Here is a 17,036-nt window from a genome sequence, read left to right on the forward strand (position 1 = left end):
TTATTTTGAGTGTTAGGGTTTACAGTGTGGCATCACTGTGAAAAAAAACAAACACATTTTTGGAACCTTTAGTTTTAAGAGTGTAATTCTTTAAGTGGAAATAATGACATGATATTTTTTAAGGATATAGAAAAGCTGTTGTGAACCTGAAATGTATAAAAAAAGAAAAATATGATCTAAAGGAGGACAATAGGCTTAAGAGACCATGATGGCATGAGAGTCGACGGGGGGATATAATTAGGGGGAAGAGAAAAGCAGAGCAAGCAGTTTGTCGAGGAAAGGCAGAAGGAGATGGAAGGATAATGGGATGTAGAAACTGACACCCAGAAGAAAGGGCTGGAGAGAGATGCTATAGGGGGAGACGTATAGACGGATACAGCAGAACCAGGGGGGGAAGCGAGAGAGAGAGGGAAACTTAAGCTTTCTGGCCATGATTTTCCATCCCTAAAGGCATTCTGTGGTTTCTAAAAAAAGCCCTGTATATTTGAAGTATCGCGTCACGTGACCAGGGCTGTATTTATGAATCAAAGAGTATCGTGATGTTCTGAGGGAAAGACAGAGAGCGAGAGGAAAAATAGAGACAGATACCGTACGCAAGACAACAACTGTTGCAAAGAAGACATGGCAGAGAAAGTTTGATTGAAAGAGGGAGGGCAAGAATGCCAGAGAGCGAATGAGGAGGTAGAGTGAGTGAGTGAGAGGGGGGAGCGAAAGAGAAAAGGCAGAAAGCAACAGGCTCCTTTATTCACACAGAGAGACACATCTGACTTACACAAGTCAACTGAGCCGCTCTCGTTCGCTCAGTTCAACCCTTCACTCCAGACCTCCGTCGGGATCACCAGATCAGGTAAGCCTGATCTCCACAGCGCTGAACGACACAACACACCACAGTAAAACAAGTCTGAGAAGAGTTTTCTTTCAATTCCCAGCGTTTCCCCCCAGCGTACAGCTCATAAAAGCGAAAGAGACGGTGAATGAGAAAGACATGTTAGAGCAGGAATAAATGTGTGCAATTCCTGCTTACAGTTTGAGTGTGATAGTTTTGGCGAGTTTGAACTTAAGACAAGATTAGAGGTATTGGAAGACACAGCAAAAAATGTCTTTTTCAATGACCGGTTTCATGAGTTTGTCTTTGGTTGTGAGTCTATATTTTTTTGTCACTCAACTGGATGTGACATCTCAATGAGGCGAGCTGGCGGCGTCTTCTTATCAAGATCATCGAGTTCAGACAGAAACGGCTTCAACCTGATGCTAGGAAATGACAGACTACTGAAGTTCTCAGAATTTCACCAGTGCACTAAACATGTTGCTAAAAGGGTTTCTCTGCCTTAAAGCATTTCAATTGAATGCAACAATTCAGACGATCTGATGAAGGGATTATTTTAGGACAGGAATATCGAAGAGTGTTGTGTGTTTTTTTAAGCCACAGAGATTAATGTGTTTGAGGTGACTTGTTCACATGGTGTATCACTGAAGATCTGGTCCGAAAAGAAATCTGAAGACATGAAGATTTGTTATGAAACGATTGTGTTGGTATATCCTTATCAAAGCAGGCGCTGTTTCTCTTATACATTTTGTAAAATGGTTGTCTAACCTTTACACACACTTACTATATCCACTAACAATAGGCTTCTGATGAACGCTGTGTTTCGATTTGACTGTAATGACGCAATATTCCTAATCATAGTCTCACATGCACAGACAGATTCGTGTGGGATTCTTCTGGGTGGCTGTTATAATTTAATATATATATATATATATATTTCTTTGCTTGATGGCCTTTTAAACAAGCCAATCAGAGTGATAAGGGTTGTTATTTTTTGATAAATAGATGCACTGATATCACAGATGGGACCTTGTCAATAACGTTGTTGAAGGTTACGTAAACACCTTAAACTGGGTAATTATCCAAATGCAATGGAAATATTAAAATCAGCTGTTTTGAATATCGTAAGTGATAAAATGTTTGTGGTGGGATTGCTGTAGCTTCCTTACTGGAAATATGTCATGTGTTTGTACAGGGAGGTCAGGAAAGAGCTACTCTATAGCCGTTCATTCAGATGGAAAGATCAGAATTGAGATCACTTTTAAATTTCAGTTTTGTCCTAGACAACAAAGAGATAAATGGAGGCCAAAGGAAATTTTGCTCCTGTGTGTCAGATGTTTTTAACAAATGTCATTTTGAGAAGAGACCTACAAAATGGCTCAAACTGTTCTCAGATTTGCCAAAATAACTCAAATTCTTCCAAGACCAATTTTTTTAACTCTGCTATTCACATACACAGCTAACAGGAGCGTTCTAAAGTTGAACAAACATTCTTCTAGTAACATTAATAAAACATTTGTTCAAAGTTCTGGTCTTTAGTAATAATTTAGCACATACATCGTTCATGGAACGTTATTACCTGAAACGCTCAGATGTTTGTCTAACGTTTTTTAAATGATACTACTTGTTTCAGAACATTCAGAGAACATTTAAAAGTAACAGTCCCATTAATGTTTGTGCAAAATGCTAAAATGGAATGTTCCCTTTAACATTCATATAACATTCATATGTTTCTGATAACTTAATGGGAATGTTCTCAGAACATATTTTTGTTAGGTGCTCTCTCTTACTGTATAATACAATAATACATAATGATTCATAATTGCAATCTCCAGTAAGTCTCCAAGTTTTCACATCTGAGCAGTGAAATCTTCCCCTAGGCTCTTGAAAATGAGGATGGCAATTATCCAATGGCAGTCAGGTTCTGCAGCCTCATTGGAGATCCTTGTACGTTCCACTTTTTATTCTTTACTTCTTTAGAAAATCATGTACTAGTGCTCTAAAGTTCCTAGAAAAAAACACTAATCTGAAGAAAAGGTGCTTTTAGGATACATTTTAATTTTAAGAGAGCGGACTAAGCAATGTCTTATCATGTACCATTTAATGATCTCCAAAAGCATGAAGTAGGTCTTCGCTCACAGACTCGTTCTTGTCACGGCCTGCTGTGATGCACTGCTGTAACTTCTGGGTTTCATGGGTTTTCGTCAGCATTTATTTGGCTAACGCACACTTTCAGAAGTTGTGCAGGGACTCTCCAGAAATGTATATATTTAGACCTGCTTAAAACCAACTTTTACTTAACAAAACTTTGGTCACCACAGTAGTATTTACATACATATAAAATCAGGTATGTGCATTCCTTGTGTTGCTGTGGTTTATATGCACACTGAAAAGATCCAAGTAAAATAGTGGAATATATCATCAAGAATTTAACATATTGTCCACAAAATGCCATAATAAAAAAAAACAAAAAAAAAAACGGTATTAACCACCAGTAGTTTACATGTACATTATGGTAAATTAGACAATTCATCCAGGCTTACACGCATCATTATCTCAAAGGTTATGCGACTACATTTCCTAAACCATATTTTTTGACGATGTGATTTACATTAAAAGTCACGCCCTGAAACCCTCATCATTAACGTTGAGCTGACTTAAAATGTAGACATGTTCATAAATAAACCCCATCAGTAATGCATCATGTTCGACAGTCCGCTGTAAGTGCTAAACACACCTAGCTTGTAAACTGAACATTTCTTTTAAATTGTGTTTGTGAGGAACAATAATTAGCGCATAAGTGTGTGTGTGTTTCATAGATCATCAGTCAATCTGTCAGCACATTGTCTTGAGCTCTGCTCATCTCACCTGTCAGGCTGGTGTTGTTGGTCTAGCCTAGTTTTCTTAAACACATTGCAGTGTTTGTGTGTGATTGACAGATAGAAAGAGAGAGAGAGAGAGAAAGCACTGTATTTAAATACTTTAACTGCACCTCCCTCAGTTTCTCATTGTTCTCAGCTTTTGTGAATGATAGTTCCTTCAGGCAGAGAACGCTGTCTGTCTCTCGACTTCTCACTGTCTCTGCTTGTCCATCAACATATACTGTGAACACATATAATTACCCTAACCTTACCATAAGCACAAACTTAACCCAACACTCTTACAAATAAAGCTTCTTAATTGGCATTTATGCTTCCATGAAGAACCTTTGACATGCATGGAAACTTTTAAATGCACAAACGTTTCTTAACAATGGAAAAGAGTTCTTCAGATTATTAAAATGTTCTTAACACTGAGAAATAAATACAAACTGTTCTCTGGAAGGTTCTTTGGGGAATAAAACAAAAGGTACTTTTATTGCATCACTTTGAAAACCCCCCCCTTTTAAGAGTGTAGCCAAAGAAGAAAGCATTTCATCTTTTTAGAATAATAAATAAAAGTAAATTATGAAGATTTTTGTCTAACTTCTTGAGCCATTTTTCCCCACACAGCACATGATGTACATGTAGCACCTGATATAGGAAACTGAGCAGGTAATACAATAGTGAAGCTCACTGCAGCTGGCATAATTCATGGAGAGGACATTCATAATTCATGCGGAAGTTGTGTAGACGTGTTCTCCATATGCACTGGCAGGCTGTACGGGCCGGTGTTAATATGTTACGGCTGCCGCATCCGCAGTGCATTTGGATTGATTATTTGTGAGAAAGATGGTGAGAAATAGAGAAAAGGAAACACACAACAGTTGGTGGAGATGCCAGAAAGAACAAAGAAAGTGACTCGAACCATTCGGAATTTTAAAAACTGTTTACATCCGGCTTATTAGAGAAATATGTTGGGTTAAGACATAACAGATGACATGCTTATGAGTTAAAAACTGTCCAGACATTCTTGTTTATTTTAAGCAGAATTAAGTATTTCTATAAAAATATGTATTGTATGGTTATATTAGTGCTGTCAAATCGATTAATCGTGATTAATCACAAATAAGACAAGTTTGTAAGTATATAATATGTGTATGTATATGTATGTATATATATATAAATGTGTGTGTGTGTGTGTATACAGTACTGTATGTGTGTGTACTGTATATGTATATATACAAACTTTTAGATGTGATAAATCATGATTAATCGATTTGACAACACTAGTTTATATGACATATTTATAAGTTACAATTTTAACATACATTTAATGATTATTAAAAACAATTCTCAGGAGTGAAAATCTGAGCAGTTCTGTTTTTTTTCTATAAAGCAGTTAAACCTTTTAAAGAAAAGAGCATGCGCTTAATACGTCTAACTCAAACACAATCCACACAGTAGTAAACAAAGATGTAATTTAGCCAACTATGTGTTGAGTGTGTGTGAGTACCTGGCCACAATCTCAATTAGACGTGACCTCTGACCCACACTCGTTGCCTCAGGCACTAAAAGGTGACTACAGCCGTGACCTTTCCACTTCTTGGGTCAACCAACAGAATCTGCTCAATATAACGGCACCATTGTCTGGTTCATATTCAAAGCAGTTGTCATCTGTGTCAGCACTTATATAATACCAACAATTTAACTCTTTATGAATGCAAAGAGATCATTCAAAGCCCTGGTTTTGGAATTAAGCCTCTAGAAAATTCTGATCTAAAGTGAGAAATTTGATTATAGGAATACCCAGCAAACGAAAATAGTCTAAGAACATGAAAACGTTGTTTTTTGAATGTTCTCTCACCATTCAAAATTGCCATTGCAAATGTATTATATAGGAAACATCCCATTTTATTATTCATCAAATGTTATGGGATTGTTACTTTTGAATGTTGTCTGAAAGTTCCGAAACAAGTAGTAACATTTGAAAACTGTTAGATGAACATTCAACTAAAACATTTAAGAAAAAAGTTCCATGAATGATGTATAAATACCATGTTTTTAGAACATTAGTAAAGACCAGATAATTCTATTAGTTCTATTAACGTTATTGGAAAAACTTTGAGAGAATGTTAGCTAAAGTTCTGTGACCGTTCCCTGTTGGCTGGGCAGTCGATGCTGCAGTGTCAGACATACTTTTTATGTAAGAACTCAAATGTAGATGTGAAGTAAGTTCTAGGGATGCACCGGTATGAAAATCTTGGCCGATACCGATAACCGATCATTTGTTATATTTGAAAGCCGATAACTGATATATTGGCCTATAAATCCAAATTTTTATATAATTTTTGAGAGTCTGATTACAAAAACAAGTCTCACTATTAAAATCGCTGTACCAAGCACACAATTATAATATTCTCATTATGATTGTATGTAGCCTACAGTATATGACAGACTTATTTGTGCATGTTGCATTTGACTGTATTATCCTTTTTGTGAAAGTGATTTTGTGAAAGTGATTCCAATCATTTTTCAAGCAATTCAAAACCATCACGGCAAACAGCTCGCATCTGAAGTGTCTCAGCTGAAGGAAATAATCCATTATTTATCGGCTTTAATATATCAGCCAGATTTTCTTATTGGGCCGATAACGATAACATTAAACATTAACATATATCGGCAGATACCGATATGGTGGCCGATATATCGTGCATCCAAGTACTCAAAGGGGACACTATAATTATTTACAAATGACTGTGTTATTAAATAGATTACTATATTAACATGTTGATGGTTTAAAAAGAGATACTTTGAAGATTGTTTAAGCTTTTTGAAAATACAGTGAAAGTTAATGGGGTCCAAAACAGCCCCATTCATTTAGAACTCAATGACTTGAAACTGAATTGAAAAGAATGTGGGTAAAAAATAGTAAATGATGACAGAATTTTGTGCTCAGAATTTTTGGGTGAACTATGTTGTGGTTTACCCTGTTCGCTGTACCAGGACATATAATTATAGCTCTGTACTAGTGTCTACTAACTGTATACAATATTGAGGCCATTAAGAATATTTACGCATATTCTGACCACTTTTTTACAACGCAGCCAATGACATAATGGCGTTCATAAATTTAAGTTATTGTGCACCAACAGTGACCAAACGCATAAAAATATTTTAGAGGGAGGAAAGTCTTGTGCTCCAATTTATTAGAGGATGGAAATTTAAGCCATTACCTGCATCTGTACGTTTCTGCTTTAAGTTTGAAGCGGCGAGTGTAAAATTTAAAGCCTCAAAGAGTACACATGCTGTGAATAGAGTATAAAAACATTCATGAGCCAGCTCACACCTGCATGCATTGGCATTTAAAAATTCCGCTTTTATGAAATATGTGACTCAGAGTCTCAGTTTTGACACATGCACGCTTGTGTACAATAATGGCCATCTGTATTTGGTGAGCCCATGTGAAAATCCCTGTCTTGCATATGTGTGTTAATATGTCTGTGTTTTAATGCACCACATCCTTTGGTTTGAAGTTCACAACCTCCCTCAAGGCACCTTGATTTATGGCTCATATTTCAGCAACGTAATTATTCCCTCTTAGTCCATGTTTTTCCAGACATGTTTTGCCTTAGTGGCTGTTCTTGGTTTCTTCGGGGAACTGCAGGGCTCTGGTTGAGGTGCCAAACTCCTTTCATTAGCACACATCAAAGACACGCCGTCTCCAACCTGGAGCAATGTCAGCGTGTGTCACACATGGCCATGACCAGTTGAGGTGGACCTTTGTAAAACCCACGTTTAAAGTGACATAAAGACCTTGTTTAATGTGAACGAATCATTTCATTTTGAAGTGTTGTACCCAAGAAGCACTGCTCGAATCCAAAGAGAGCAGTTCATAAATACAGTAAATTTTTTCATGTGTTCATTTACTGAGAAGGTTGCTTTGATGAATTCACACATTCTGTGCCAGGGTATTACATATAGTGTGTTATAATGTAATATTCCACAGAAGTTCAAATTAACACATGCAGTTTATGTGTCTAAGGCAATTGCGTATTTTGTTGGCAAGGAAAGCTAATAAAATGTTATCCTAACTCTTTTATTATGCACAAGACGTGGCTGGCCGAATCCAAAATGGCATGTTTTACAGCTAATTGGATGTTCCTACACAAAGTCATAAATTAAGGTGATTCTATGAGGACTTCAGAGCAATTAACAGTCTGTAAAATTGGCTACGCGTTGTGTGGCTTTTGGTTTGCATTTACAGAGTGCATCACTGTTACAAAACAAACAAACATTTAAACCTCATTCGGCTCAAGAAATTGTTTAGTAGACCTTGGCGTGTGTAATTTCTGTGCCTCTATACAGCATCACAAAATGCAAAAAGAATTACTTTTCACACAAGTTTTTCCGGCATTGCCAATGTCTTCAATTGGTCGGACAAACAGAACCTCCTACCAACAATTCACACCATGAGCCAGTTTTGCTGTATTGGGCTGGATGCTTTTTCAGGATGGCAGCCTACAAATGCGTTCATATTTACATTAGGCTGTTGATCAAAGACAATTTGTTAACTACCAGACACTCATTTTCCCCAGATATTTTTATATTACATTTTAAAAATGTTACCAAAAAGTTTCAAAATGTTACCAAAAAGGGATGTTTCATGGGGTGTGGTAATTTATACTTTAAATCCAAAACACAATTCATATTTTAGGTAAGGAGGGATTATCTATTTAGACACGCACACACACACACACACACACACACACACACACACACACACACACACACACACACACTTACAATTGGTCACTGAGCAGACACTTTTTTCCAAAGTGGTTTATAGATGCAATTCTCATGCCAACAATCTTTGCTGCAGTGCCAAGTTTCAGGAATAGTAGTACACAAGGTAGAATGAAGAGTAGTAATTGTCTGGTTTATTTTAGCTTATTATTTGTTTTTTGATGAGGAGAGCTGGACTCATGCCGCCTGCTCATGTTGGCATCTACCTGTTTTGGCTAAATTCTACCATAGTGATATTAATTCGTACCCCAAAAATAGTAAAAATGTATTCAGAACTGGAATTGATTTTCATCTTTCAACCCTACCAGAAAATGAATGCATTATGAGTATATATATATAAAAAAAGGATAAATAAGGATTAATATTACGCTGGATTCTACCAATGCTGCTAACAACCTTGAATTTGCACCACTGTAGCGCCGTTATACAGAAAATGACAGATTTTCAGTAACAGTTTTGTCAGAAGTTCTCAATGATTCATGTTTCAGTAAGTGTAGTCTCTAGTAGGTCTTGATGCTTGGCTGTGTTGTCCATCTGTATGACGTGGGTGATCATGTGAGCTTCAGTGTCTGCACTCCCATTGGTAGTTCATGTATTGAGTTGAATGAAGTTAACTTTGTGATATCGCCGACTGTCTCAGCTCCTCATGTTGCTATGTCAAACTCTCATCATTGGACATGAATGACTTTGTGTTTCTGCAAACTGCTGTCAATGTGAATGCCACAGTGACCCTTGCGTTTCATATAAGAGGGGAACTGGTTGATGAGATGATACGTTTACACATCATTGGTAACAGTAACAATACACTCTTCAAAATAAAGGTTCCATAAGGGGATTTTCACAGTGATGCAACTGAAGAACTATTTTGGAACCTTTCAGTGAACAGATCGTAAAATATGGAAGTAAAATAATGCCAAATGTTTTTAAACAAAAAAGGCTTTTGAATTGCACTACTTGAAAAAAATATGCATTGCATAAAACCATGCTTGCATTTTAATGCATTGTATTTTTTGGGCTTGCATTTTTATGGGCTGAAATGCAGCATGGATGAATATTTAAGCTGTGAATATTTAAATTCAAAACATTTCAAACACATTTTCATTATTAAAAATTCAATAATCCATATTCACCTTTCATATTTCACTTCCAAAATATTCAAACTGATTCATATTCAAACTAGTAGACAGCGATATGCTTAAAACTGAGAAGTTTTTCCTTTGAGTTTTCCACGTACAGACGACATCATTATCATAACGATTCCCATTCACACAGATCCGCATAAACGACCAAAATCGCTGTATTCTGCTGCCAGGCCATTAGATGGCGATGAAACACTATAGACTAAACACGTACTACACATGTGCATGACGTCATAGTCTCCAGAAATTTGCGTTTCCCTTTCGAGAGCGGTCACTTCATATTGCGTAACTAATGCGCAATGGGGAAACTCCTTTCCTCGAGAAAAATGTAAGCAGCTGCACAGCGAGCACAGCAGAGCGTCTAGCTCGCCCATTTACTGTGCTGCAGCAACTGCACACCCTATGGCAAAGCGCCTCTGACGCGCGAACCAATCAGGCGACTGCGCGCCAGAGCACGTCAGAGCCCGCCAGAATGGGTAGGGCTTATGGCTATAAAAAGCCCTATATTTCGCCATGATATCAGATTTTATCTCCTTCAGCAACACTTCACGTCTCTGTCTCCTCTGAAGCCTTCGCCATGGAAACAAGCAGTCTTTAGCACCCTCGCCCCGACTTGTGGGCCGCTGCAGTCGGCTGATCTTAAGTCACTTTCGCTGAAAACTGCTCTCCTGCTGGCTCTGGCATCAGTTAGCGAGTGGGAGATCTGCAGGCGCTCTCTGTGAGCCCTTCCTGCTTGGAGTTTGGGGTTGGTAACTCCAGAGGCACACTCAAGCCAAGGCATGGATATGTACCTAAAGTGTTCTTAACTCAGAGCGTTCAGAGCGCAGGTTATTACATTATCAGCTCTTCCACCCTCGGAGAACGATGGGGAGGCTAATTTGCTCTGTTCCGTCAGAGCTCTAAAAATTTACCTGGAGCGTTCTGCGCCGTTTAGGCAGTCAGAGCAGCTCTTTGTTTGGCTGCACCAAAGGGTCTCCGGTCACGAAGCAGAGACTATCTAGATGGATAGTAGACGCCATCTCTCTGGCATACGCCACAGTGGGTCAGGTTTGTCCAATAGGCGCTAGAGCCTTCATGGGCCTGGTCTAGTGGTGTACCAATTCAAGACATGTGCGGCGGCCGGCTGGTCCTCGCCGTCCACATTTGTGAGATTTTATAACATGGTTGTTCCTTGCCTGCAGGCTCTAGTCCTCTCAATATGATAATTAGACCCGACAGTGTCCGGTCTTATCAGCCTAACATATTACTGGCCATAAGCACAATTGTCCTGGGACTTATGTTATATAGAGCTAGCCTGGTTCAGGTGCTCCAGCCCCCTTATTCATGAAACCCGACTCAGGTCTGGTTACTGTCACTTATCACTTCAGTCTATTTAAACCTGATATTATGGCGAAATAATGGGCTTTTTATAGCCATAAGCCCCGCCCATTCTGGCGGGCTGTGGCGCGCAGTCGTCTGATTGGTTCGCGCGTCAGAGGCTCTTCACCATAGGGTGTGCAGTTGCTGCAGCACAGCCAATGGGTGAGCTAGACGCTCTGCTGTGCTCGCTGTGCAGCTGCATTGCGTTTTAAATATAGGCTTCAATATTTCTCAAGGAAAGGAGTTTCCCCACTGCGTATTAGCTACCCAATACCCGTTCCCTACTCTAAGGGAACCGAGGTTACATTAGTAACCGAGTACGTTTTGTTGTTTACACGGAGACCGTTATCAAAAACTTGCACTTTGAAATCCGGTTTCAAAAGTTTGCGGTTTCAGGCACCCAAAATGCTGTTGTCGTGTAAATGAACGGCCAAAACGCATGAAAAGTTTTACGTTTTTAGTTGAAAACGGTGTTGTGTTAACAGCCCCTTAATCTAGATCACACAAGATTTCCCTAACATGAATAAGTAAGTAACATTAATTGATGAATTGCAGGAAATGTTTTCAGTTTTGTCCTTTAGAATAGATCATGGATCGATCCATGTGTTACCACCACAACATAAATATTTCCATCATATTACCTCTGTTGACGCTGGTAAACCACGAGAGCATACGCTGCCAGGCACTCGTCTATGAAGGCACATTCATCTTCTGTTGACAGTGTAAAGGTGTGCACCCTACCGAGGGCCACAGGAGACACAGACCCTACAGTCCATCTGGAGGCTTAGATGAAAAGAACACAGAAACTAGAAGCTGAGCATAATAGACCTTAATAGCTAATAAGTGTAGCAAACTACTTTGTCATCTTAAGGGACAGATCTGTCGCGTGCATCCTGTCACTGTAAACTGCCCTGTCAATCATCTTGTCACAGTTAAAATCCTCCATTCAATCTAATTTAATTTCCTACCGTTTCGGAGAGAAATGTAGTTGCACGTTCATCTGCCAGTCGTGGGTCTTTCATGCGGAGACTCTCCTCATGTGTTTGCAATTTGAATATAATGATGCATTTAAAAGTGGCTAAACGTATCTTTACAAAAGTTCACAATGCTGCTGCAGATGCAATATAATGTAGACAACATTGAATAAATATATTTTTGTCAGGTTAGATAATTAATCACTCAAACCCCTTTATCTAAACCTCTCTACATAACCGCCGGACTCATGCATCCTCCATGTCTGTAGTTTTTTAACACTTTTCACTCGTGTTTGCAGTTCTAACTGAATCCTCGTCCAACGCGCGATGGGTTGTGTGCAATATTAGCCGTTAGAGTGCGCATCGATGGCCCTGTCCCAAATGGCACACTTCATATGCACTTTCAGTCTTGTGGACTTACAATGGCTGCCGCGTGCGCGTGTCCGTTAAGTCTGTGAGACCGTAGGGTGTCCCATTTGTCATTTTATGCCTCAGAAGGGTGCTCGCGAGAGCCCCCTTTGCGGTCGATATGCGCCCTCGATGCGCACTTTTGCTGAGTCCGCAGCAGACTTCTTCCCGACAGTCAAAGCAGCATTACGTCACGAAAGTGCGGACTCGTAGGAAGACCACGAGTGCTTAGGGTGCCATTTGGGACAGGGCCGATCTGCACTTCGGATTCTGACCGGAAATAGTAGACCATCCGGGTATCTTTGGAACACTCATTTCAACATACTACGATTTGGGATGTACTAATTCTATTTTCAAATACTATTTTGGACGGATAGTATACGAATTGCGACGCACCAATAGTCTTTGCCAAAAACACGTTTTTCACTGCTTTTTGCTCAAATCGAGTAGGCCCACATTCAAGTAGGCAGTTGCATAAATAGACATACATAAAATTAGGCATAAGATGCATAAAATCAATTAGGCAGTTAATATAAAAAAGAATGCATGAAGTTAGAATAAAGCACGTTTTTTGTTTAAAACTGGAGGCTCTGTTCTTTCTTTTGATATATTGCTCAGATATTCATACAACAAAATATCCTGGGGGTCATGAAATTCTTGTCCAAAGCTTGCCTACTCTTTTGCTACACACTCAAAAGTATGTACTTTTTCTTCTCAAAAAGAGTACATACTTTTAGGGCGTAGTATAAGTAGGCGAATTGGGACGCAGCCTATGTGCAGTTCAGATTCAGAACGATGAAGATCGAGTCCTTTAACACCACCAAAGCTTCACATTTCATTTCAGGCAGTTTTTGATTTATATGCTGTTTAATGTTGATGATTGTGTTATTTTACATATTAATCTGCTTACAAATGCTATTGCTTGTTTCTGCTTCTTCTTCGCCTGTGTTTTGATCAGGAGATTCTGTACTGTTCTGTACATATAACAGTGAAAAACACGGATAGCTGGATATTTCCGTCAATCGTTGTCTCATAAATTATGGAAATTTCCATCGATGGGGGGGAAAGAGTTAATAAAGGGGCTAAAAATGTTTTGTAAAAAATATATATCCAGTCATGAAACTGTAGATTGCGCAGACTGATGGGTCTTACATGTAATCACATCATTAGCGCATGGCACAAGCTGATTGGCCTCTGCTGATCCTGCAGCCAATATGATTGCTTGCTCAACATTTAAAGAGTCTGTATAATTCTTTGCTGTAAGCTAGTCCTGCTATGCGCTGAACCCCTCCACCTCCCCCAGCTCCACCTGCCTAGACCCGCTATGGTTTTTATGTATGTATATTTATGCAGCAGCAGCGTATCAGATCTAGTCCACCAACACCAAATACATGAACATTGGCATATTCACTAACATGCTAAAACTATTCAGAGAGTTGTCATGATTGAAATGGGTTTAGGATTGGCTACTGTTATGATATAACAATATAATTATATACATTTACATTCATTCATTTTGCAGACGCTTTTATTCAAAACGACTTACAAATGAGGAATACACCAAGCAGTCATTTTATGATTATTGTTGTCAGCAGGATGCAGAAGTGAGCTTTCAGAGTTTTCAGCTGTTTCTTGATATTGTCAGGGATTCGGCTATCCGGATAGGGTTAGGATTGACAAAAGTCTTTCCGTAATATAAAAACAAACATGTGTATACATACAATTGCATAATAGATTAAATAATGTCTTGTTAAAAAATGCTACCCAGGTTTTTATAAGGTTTAGTTTTAGGGGTTGTGCTTGGCTACGTTATAACAGATGTGATGTATGGTAGTCTGTGTGTAAATACTGGGTTCATTCTGCTGACGAGTCATTAACCCGTATAGGCAGTTCTCCTGCATTGCTGCTCATTATTTTAACATTTTACTGCTGGAAATGAAACCTTTGCATTTTATATGCTGCAGAGGCTCATTCACCCCCCCCCCCCCCACCCCCACACACACACACACACACACACACACACTCTCTCTCTCACACACAGACACTATCTCTCTCTCTCTCTCACACACACACACACACACACACACACACGTACACTCACACACACTAGACTACTCTTCTCCTTATGCCCAATGTGTATCTAATTAATGAGCAAGTACTGCACAAGAGACGAATGTTTCATTCCTGCCTTTGCTTTTTCCACTTTTGTTTACTCTTTCATTCTCATTTTCATCACTTTTTTTGTCCTTAATTGTGAATTTGTTTGATTTTATAGTTTTCCACACAATGCTCTCCCCCTAACTTCTTTCTTTCTTTCTTTCTTTCTTTCTTTCTTTCTACAACCTTGAATTTTTTTCACTCTTTTTGAAAACACATCCTCATTGTTTTCTTTCTTTCGTCCTCTTCTGTTTTTTTTAATGATTGTTCTTCTCATGGCTTTGTTGAAAACATCTTGAAGACTGTCATCTCGAATGAGATGAAGAAACCGCTGAAGACGAAAACATGTCAAACGGGGATTTTCAGAGGACGGCGAGTCAAAGAGGGAGCGATAGGGGAAGATTTAAGGAATTCAGTTTGGGGGAATTTGTGCCTTTAATAGATAATAAACAGGTCGTATATGCCACTCAGTAGAGCACATGAGACGGTGAGGTGTATTTCTCTCTCTCTCTCTCTCTCTGTGTGTGTGTGTGTGTGTGATCAGAGCAGGACTGAAACATGGCCATTCTGCTCAGGCCTCACATGTGGAACAGTTTACTGAAGCTCTGCTCCAAAATGAACAGAAAGCAACAGACGGCAATTAAAATAGAGACAGACACAAAGAGAGGGAGAAAGACTGCGAGAGAACAGTCGACTCATAAGTAGATTGAACTTGTGTCTTAGTTTAAATCGAAAAATGCAACCAGGTAATGTACCTTTAAAGTAAAAACAATATGGAAACTCCAAACTGAAAGCATTGTATGCAAAACAGCTGACTGTAAACGTGATTCTTTAAACATGCAATGGATTAAAGTCATGTATGTGGGTTTATGAACATTTGTGTTTGTAATCTGTGTGAGGATATGGAAAGTCAGCTTGCCATTTATGGTTTGTTCTCTGTAAGTTTCCATCAGTGGTGATGGAGGCAGAAGGAGGGGTTTGTGCCCTCCACCCTGGGCATGTGGCAGTCGAACAGAGGCAGCTTTATTGAGCTGTGTCTCTGATTTAAATCATATGGCATTGCCTGGAATCACTTCATGGCTTGGAGGCCGTTCAGATGAATGCCCCAACAAGAGACTCGCTCTGTTTCTCCCCCTCATTTCATCTGTTTGTTGGCTTTCAATTTCTTTCACAGTGTTTCACACTAAAACCAAATGGCGTCATGTCTGTTTAATTATGCTGTTTCGTCTTTACATCTCTTCAAGGTCAAATTTCTCATCTGTCAAAATCAGTCGTTCAAAATCCAAAGTAATACTTACTTTTATAGTGGATGGATGCACTTTTTTGGGCTTTCTCCATTCTCTCCCATTATAAAGCTTGGAAGAGCTAGGATATGATTTAATATAACTCTGATTGTCTTGCTCAAAGAAGAAAGTCATATACACCTAGGATGGCTTGAGGGAGTAATTAATGGGATAATTTTCATTTTTGGGTGAACTAACCCTTCAAGTAATGAAACTCAGTGGTTTCTTTCCCTTATTAAAAACATATTAATTTATGTGTCAGAAGTGATCTGTCGTAACTGGTTTAGGAGCTTCAAATGAGACATGCACTGCGTCTGAAATTGCATACAATAATATAGTAGGTACGTCATTAGGTTTGAAACTTACTTTAGGAGCACTTTAAAAAGTATGTTCTATTAAGTATAAATGTGTGCAGTATGAATGACATACGGACATACTACATTCACCATGTTGTCACTGTCATGTGACTTACTGTGTCAGTGTCGTCGTGTCACTGTCATTCATAAATCCTCTCCCGTGGCCTCATGGGATAGTAAAGTGTCCATCAGTTGCACACTCATCTAAATGACAATTTAAAAAAAAATAAAAAGTAGCATTCCAATCCACCCCCTTCACTTTGATCAGGCAGGCGGATTATTATTTTTTTTTTATTATCATCAAATCCATTTCGTTGTTTACAGTTTAAACAGCAGAAAACCACATGAAATATGGCTTTTAAAAACTCTACTCCAAACCACATTCATATGTGGTCTGAAATCAGATTGCAATTTCATATTCTTGGAAATGTCTTTCGATCTGAACGGTCAGATCGGATTTTTTTCTTCCGCCATTCAGTTCGCATCATCCTGCACAATGCACAGTAAAGAGTGAGCAAAAAAAATGTGAGTTTAGGAACAGTTGTAGATGGCATATTTTATGGGCAAATTTCTATTTTTCCAGAAATCAGGCATTTTGCACTCTGCACCGCCATCCACAAACCACTGTCAGATATAGACAGTTCAGAATCTGCATTATTCTGCTTTATATGTTAATAATGTCCAGTATTGTATAACTCTTATGTTTGACGTTTGACCCTCAGGAATTTTATGAGAAGGCATTTGTGCTGAACTGTTGTAAATAGTGCATAGTGGCCAATTTACTAGATCATGCTGACAAAAAAATATGTGAACTGAAATGGGTTAGAGGTAATTAACAAGTATGTGTTAAACTATTTTTTCCCTCTTGTG

General features: G+C 38.7%; 1 protein-coding gene across 1 annotated transcript in view; it reads left to right on the plus strand.

The window, feature by feature from the left end:
• The first annotated feature begins 557 nt into the window (after nt 1-557).
• Nucleotides 558-17,036, plus strand: part of rargb (retinoic acid receptor, gamma b) — a 56,328-nt gene continuing 39,849 nt past the window's right edge. Inside the window, exon 1 of the mRNA XM_084100945.1 lies at nt 558-847. The gene's annotated coding sequence lies outside the window, so the exon portion shown is untranslated. The remainder of the gene's footprint in view (nt 848-17,036) is intronic.

This window comes from Abramis brama, assembly GCF_963993115.1.
Source record: "Abramis brama genome assembly, chromosome: 23".
Lineage (NCBI taxonomy): Eukaryota > Metazoa > Chordata > Actinopteri > Cypriniformes > Leuciscidae > Abramis > Abramis brama.